The sequence below is a fragment of the Kogia breviceps genome, chromosome 5 (genome assembly GCF_026419965.1).
Source record: "Kogia breviceps isolate mKogBre1 chromosome 5, mKogBre1 haplotype 1, whole genome shotgun sequence".
NCBI lineage: Eukaryota > Metazoa > Chordata > Mammalia > Artiodactyla > Physeteridae > Kogia > Kogia breviceps.
In genome coordinates this window covers 29,102,976-29,108,975 of record NC_081314.1, presented here as the reverse complement: position 1 = coordinate 29,108,975, position 6,000 = coordinate 29,102,976, and the positions used below count along the sequence as shown (strand labels likewise).

Below are 6,000 nucleotides of genomic sequence, written 5' to 3'. Positions count from 1 at the left end.
AAGGATTGTTCATGATCAAACAATCAGAGAATTGTGCACTTTTGAGCTGTCACATACCCTGGGGCACTCCTCCCTCACGTGGCTTTTAAAAATGCTTTGCTGAAACCCTTCAAGTAATTTGGGTTTTTTGAGCACAGGCCACCCCTTCTCCTTGCACAGCCTGGCAATAAACCTTTCTCTGCTCTAAACTCTAATGCTTCGGTTTGTTTGGGCACATGGACTTGTGTTCAGTAACAGTATGGGTCTCATATTTTTTGAAATATGTCAATACTTATCAGTGGGAATTAAGGGATGTAGAGTATAAGACATATTATCTCCTTTCTTAAAAACAGTTGCAGAAATCCCAGACTGTAGAGGTTGGGTAAATGAAAAGCAAATATAACTAATGATGAATTCTGGGAAAACATTTAATAACCTTTCCACAATTTTGAAATTCTGGATTTCTTTTCTTTTATTCAATATCAAAGCCAGATAAATGTAAGTCGAAGTAGTCTATTTTCTGTGGTAAGTAATTGAAAACTTGGTGATTTTAGTGCCTAAATTCCTTCCAAAGTTTAGCTTAAAACTCCAACTTTCTGAAACATATTAATGTATCCTTAGTAGAACAAGTGTAATTCTCAACAGAGGAAAAATTTTGCATTATAATTTCTTTAGGGATAACAGTTGGTTCAATTTTACAAGCAGTGGAAGGAAAAGGAATTTTTGAATTCTGTGGAAAAGGATGTCTATCCCAAAGGCACTTTTATATCATAGTGTGATTGTGAAACTTAAACTGTAATTGTACTACAAGTAAAAACATTCCTAAAATAATACTTTCCAGAAAAGTTACTCAAAAAAGCCAACTTCCTGTTGACTCCTATGTTATTTGAATACTATTACACTAATTGTAAGGAAAGAACCCCACCCTTCTTCTGAAGTGAAATAGGCCTCCTTCCCTCCCACGGGATTTCACTCTTGGTTGGAAAAGAACATCTCAACTAATTATTCTTTGTCAACGGAGGGTGTATGTACACTGCACGAGGGCACAAATGAGAACTGCAAGTGTGCTTTGTTCCTCGGACGCCACATTCTGACCTTCCAGCCCTCACCATCACTCTTTGTGTTTCCCTCTCGAGTGAGGGGCACATCCTTCATCAAAGACTGGATGGGGTCTGAGACTCATTGACACTAAAGAATGAGTCTTGGGGTGGGTGTGGAGAGCAGCTCAACCGGAGAAACCATTCTTTGGCATCTTGAGTTTTTTTCTGATTATGTTCTAGAAGTGATATTGGGTGGTAGTGTATCATCATGGTCTGCCTTCCCCCACCAATTCTGCTTTTGTTGGATTGTATTCCTGGTTCTCAGTACATCTCCCAGGGGACTGCCGAGGGGGGTCATCTTTTACAGTCAGAACAAGTCTGACGGGCAGTGCCAGGGACAGTTAATACTCAGCACACCTCCCACCCCCTCCAGCACACACACAAAAGGAAAACCTTAGGAGGGAGGAGCCAGGTGAGGTAGGAGGGGGTCCTGAACCCTGTGGGTTCAGGTCCTAAGCAAGGACCTGTTGACCTTTTAAATTTTCCTCTTGACCTTTTAATAAACTTTCATCAGTGTAAGTAATTTCTGCGTCTCTTCATGGACAGCTCAAAAGCTGGCAGGCTATGCGGTACGCGGATAGACTGAATTCAGCGGCACAAGCTGGTAATGTGTTTACCTATAAAATCTCAACTCTTGGGCTTCCCTGGTGGTGCAGTGGTTGAGAGTCCGCCTGCCGATGCGGGGGGCGCGGGTTCGTGCCCCGGTCCGGGAAGATCCCACGTGTCGCGGAGCGGCTGGGCCCGTGAGCCATGGCCGCTGGGCCTGCGCGTCCGGAGCCTGTGCTCTGCAACGGGAGAGGCCACAGCAGTGAGAGGCCCGCGTACCTAAAAAAAAAAAAAAAAAAAAAAAAAAAAAAAAAAAATCTCAACTCTGAGTTCACGTCCGTGGAAAACAAACAAGCAAGCAAACAAGCCATTCCTCTAAGAACAGGCAATGCTTTCCAAGTTCTTCATTGTGATCTCTGCGCGAAATTGCATCTTTATTAGTGTTGCCTGCCCCACTTCCCAACCCTGCCCTTGCTGGGAGCTGCTGGGGAGCTCCTGATGCCTTTAGCCCAGGTATGCTCTCTGCTCCCTCTCGGACCTCAGCTCCCCACAGGACATCGCCCGCTCTAGGAAAGTTCTCTCTCGTCCTCTGCAGGCTGGCTTGGAGGAAACCGCTGAGTAAACCTTTGAAGCCAAATGGCTAGTCTTCAGTCCAAGAACTCAGCAGATAAAGATTGCCCTAGGTTTCTGAGAAACCACCTTCTCAAGTTCTTTTCTGGCAGCGCTTGTCTCCCCCCCCACGCCCCCCAAACCGCTGCTGGCCGCTGCTTACAGAGCCAACAGCTGGAGCGTCTCCGGACACGCACAAGAAACCCAAGAGGAGTAAATAGCCCAGCCCCCGGGGCGAACCAGGCCAAGTTCACGGGTCAGGGCCGTTTTTAAAGGGCCGCCCAGGGCACGAGGCGCTGGATACCACCTGTGCGGCAGAGCAGGGACCTGGCTCTGCTCTCCACCTGCCGAGCTGCGGTTCCTGTGCCCAGGCGCTCGTGCAGCCTTGGGGAGCGTGGGGGGCGGTGCGTCTCTGCGGTTGCGAGGGGCCCCAAAGCCTGGCAAAGCTCGGTGAGTGCTGGGAGCGAACGCTTGGGGCCTGAGGTGGGCGGAAGAGAGCTCTGAGGGCAGGGGTGTAGGCGTGAGTACATTCTGGTGATTCTGCACCTGTAGAATGCCCAGACTCTACGGCATTTTGCAAATTGAGACTACGTTCTTAAAGGTTAGACTCTGAATTGGAAAGGATCTAATAGCAGTGCTATTCTATGTGTCCAAGGACAAGTAGCAGCTCCATCCCCTGCGACCTAGTTAGAAATGCAAATTCATGTGCCCCACCCCACACCTGCTGAACCTGAATCTCAGACTGGGCTCAGGATTGTGTGTGTTAGCAAGTCCTCCAGGAGATTCTAATGTAGCTGAAGGGTTTTTTTTTTTTTTTTAAACATCTTTATTGGAGTATAATTGCTTTACAATGGTGTGTAAGTTTCTGCTTTATAACAAAGTGAATCAGCTATACGTGTACATATATCCTCATATCCCCTCCCTCTTGTGTCTCCATCCCACCCTCCCTATCCCACCCCTCTAGGTGGTCACAAAGCATCCAGCTGATCTCCCTGTGCTATGCGGCTGCTTCCCACTAGCTGTCTATTTTACATTTGGTAGTGTGTGTATGTCCATGCCACTCTCTCACTTTGTCCCAGCTCACCTTTCCCCCTCCCCGGGTCCTCAAGTCTATTCTCCATGTCTGCGTCTTTATTCTTGTCCTGTCCCTAGGTTCTTCAGAACCTTTTTTTTTTAAGATTCCATATATATGTGTTAGCATATGGTATTTGTTTTTCTCTTTCTGACTTACTTCACTCTGTATGACAGACCCTAGGTCCATCCACCTCACTACAAATAACTCAATTTCGTTTCTTTTTATGGCTGAGTAATATTCCATTGTATATATGTGCCATATCTTCTTTATCCATTCATCTGTCGATAGACACTTAGGTTGCTTCCATGTCCTGGCTTTTGTAAATAGTGCAGCTGAAGTTTGATAACCGCTGACTTAGAGATCAATTGGATCTAACACTTGGGCCCCTCACCCCATGCAGGAACTCCCAGATAAACAGCAATGGGTGCACAGTTAGTCATAAGATGTTAGATATTGGGGTAGATTCAGATACAGCATGATAAGAACTTTGAAACACTTATGGTTTGTGGGAATTGCTACTCTGTTTCAAACTGTGAGCTACCATCTCTGAAATTTCCTCAAAACAGCACTCATCACTTTAACACACATCTCTGAGTTTCTACTATGCATCAGGTTCCAAACAAGTTTCTTTCAAAATGAAGGAGGGAGTTGTCAGGTCTTAAAATCTCCAAACTGGTGGAATATTTTTTCTATAACCAGGATCTTTGTAATTTAGTGTAGTGTTTCATATCTCATTTTTATTTTGTTTTTTGGCATTTAAGTCCTCCTTCTGAAGTTAATTTTTGTTATTGTTGTTAACCCAGAATGCCAGAATATTTTGGAAGAGATGTATTTAGTTTGTGAGTTCTGAACAAAATCTTTTAAAAAAATGATTCACGTTGGCAGGACATATTTTTGATCTTCTTTGATCTTCCTATTAGTTTGCATAATACAAAGTAGAATTTTGCAAGTAGAATAAATAGGGATCCTGAGATTTCTTATGAATCAAAGTGAGAGAGAAAATTTGTAACCTTCTCTGATGAACCCAATGCCAGAGTTAGCTACCTCATAGGAACTCTGAGAAGAAAACTGTTGCGTCCCCAGAAAGGGGAACCCATAGAGACAAATATGGGTGCCATGTATACCCAGATTATGTGGTACCTCATTCTTCAAGGTTCTGAGCAATATGTACAGATGAGGCAGGCTCTTCACCACTGCTGAGAACCTCACTCATGAAATATTCAACGATGAAGGTTTTGTGAATGGTTTGCTGTCAGTTGTGTTTTTTGTTATTCTTCTGCTTTGGTGGCTTAATTTAAATATTAAGTCTAAATCCACTACTGACTCATTCTAAGACTGGAGCAAATGCTCTGTATATTTCTCAGTTTTCCTCTCTTCAGTGGGTGGATGCAAGATGCTTGGTTTTGATGTGGCACTTGCCAGCATTATTCCAAAGTATCACCCCAGAGATCCCTACCTGGTGTATGGTTACAACTTGACTCTTTATTAATAATATGTTACAGCAGAGAAAATGCTTAATGCAATAATTATATAATTAATTATGTATGTACATTTTAAGTTAAAACATCTAAAATGCCTGTTCACAGATTTCAAAGGCTAACTAAATTCTCTTTGAAAATAGCTTCAGAAATGTTGGTAAAATTGGAAGCCATTGCTAAGAATGCCATGAGCTTGTGAAAATAAAGTTTGCTCCTGTAAATGTTCCTCAGAGTCATGCCTGCACATGCTTGCTCATAAGTACTCAAAGAGCATATACTCAGTATCCTTCTGTAAGGAAGTATAAGATTTACAACATATGTCTTGTTTTCATGTTATTTTATGTTGTGATTTTCCTCCTTCAAGTTCAAATCACCTTCCAAAAGGGAAGACTTTCTAATCCTGGAATATTTTCCTAGAACCCTTTAGCTCTAACAGTGGAGGGCAGAAATTCACTTGAGATGTCTACTTTTCATGGCATTGCAGTTTGCTTTGAGGATGCCCCTCTCTATCTCATAAGATCCTGATCCAGGTCCTCTCTGAGCAGGTGCAAAGGAGGAGGAGGTAGGCACTGAGCAAAACTGAGACCTAAGATACAAACAAGATGCATGCCTACCTTATGAGGAAGAGCTAGCTGGTGGTGCATGTGGCACTTGTCAGCATTTTTGTCACTCCTGTCAATCCCCATTGCCCGATGGTACTGCCTTAGATTCCTCTGACTTGTTTAAATTCTGATTCTTCAAGCCACTCTTGGGGGCATACTGCAATTCAAGACTAGGTCTCTGAAAAGCCACTGTAAAATTCAACATTATTTGAAGGGCCAAGATTATACTTTGAGCCTTCTCCCTTAGTATAATTAACTAATTGTTATCTTGGATAATAAGGGACATGAAGAGACCAGAATAGTGAGAGAAGAGCCTTATAAACGTAGTGTAGGGCAGTGGAGAGAATATCATCTTTGCAGTCAGAGAGACCTCAAGTTTTGGGGCAAGGTGTACCACCTCTCTGAGCCTCATTTTCTTCATCAGTAGTATGGGCATAATTACAGTGCACAAAGACCGACTTTTCTGCTGGGTCATCCACGTTCTGTGTATATTTCATTGGCTAACCTTTGTTCCAAAGGAGATTTGGAAACATGTTTTTGTAGCTGAGCATGTAGCCCATCATTGATAGAGAGGTTCTTTTGATAAAGAAAAAGGGAATATTGGGTAATGG

At 43.3% G+C, this 6,000-nt stretch overlaps 1 protein-coding gene across 1 annotated transcript in view; it reads left to right on the top strand.

The window, feature by feature from the left end:
* Window positions 1-2,446: 2,446 nt before the first annotated feature.
* COL6A5 (collagen type VI alpha 5 chain) overlaps window positions 2,447-6,000 on the top strand; it is a 148,029-nt gene continuing 144,475 nt past the window's right edge. Inside the window, exon 1 of the mRNA XM_067033807.1 lies at window positions 2,447-2,684. The gene's annotated coding sequence lies outside the window, so the exon portion shown is untranslated. The remainder of the gene's footprint in view (window positions 2,685-6,000) is intronic.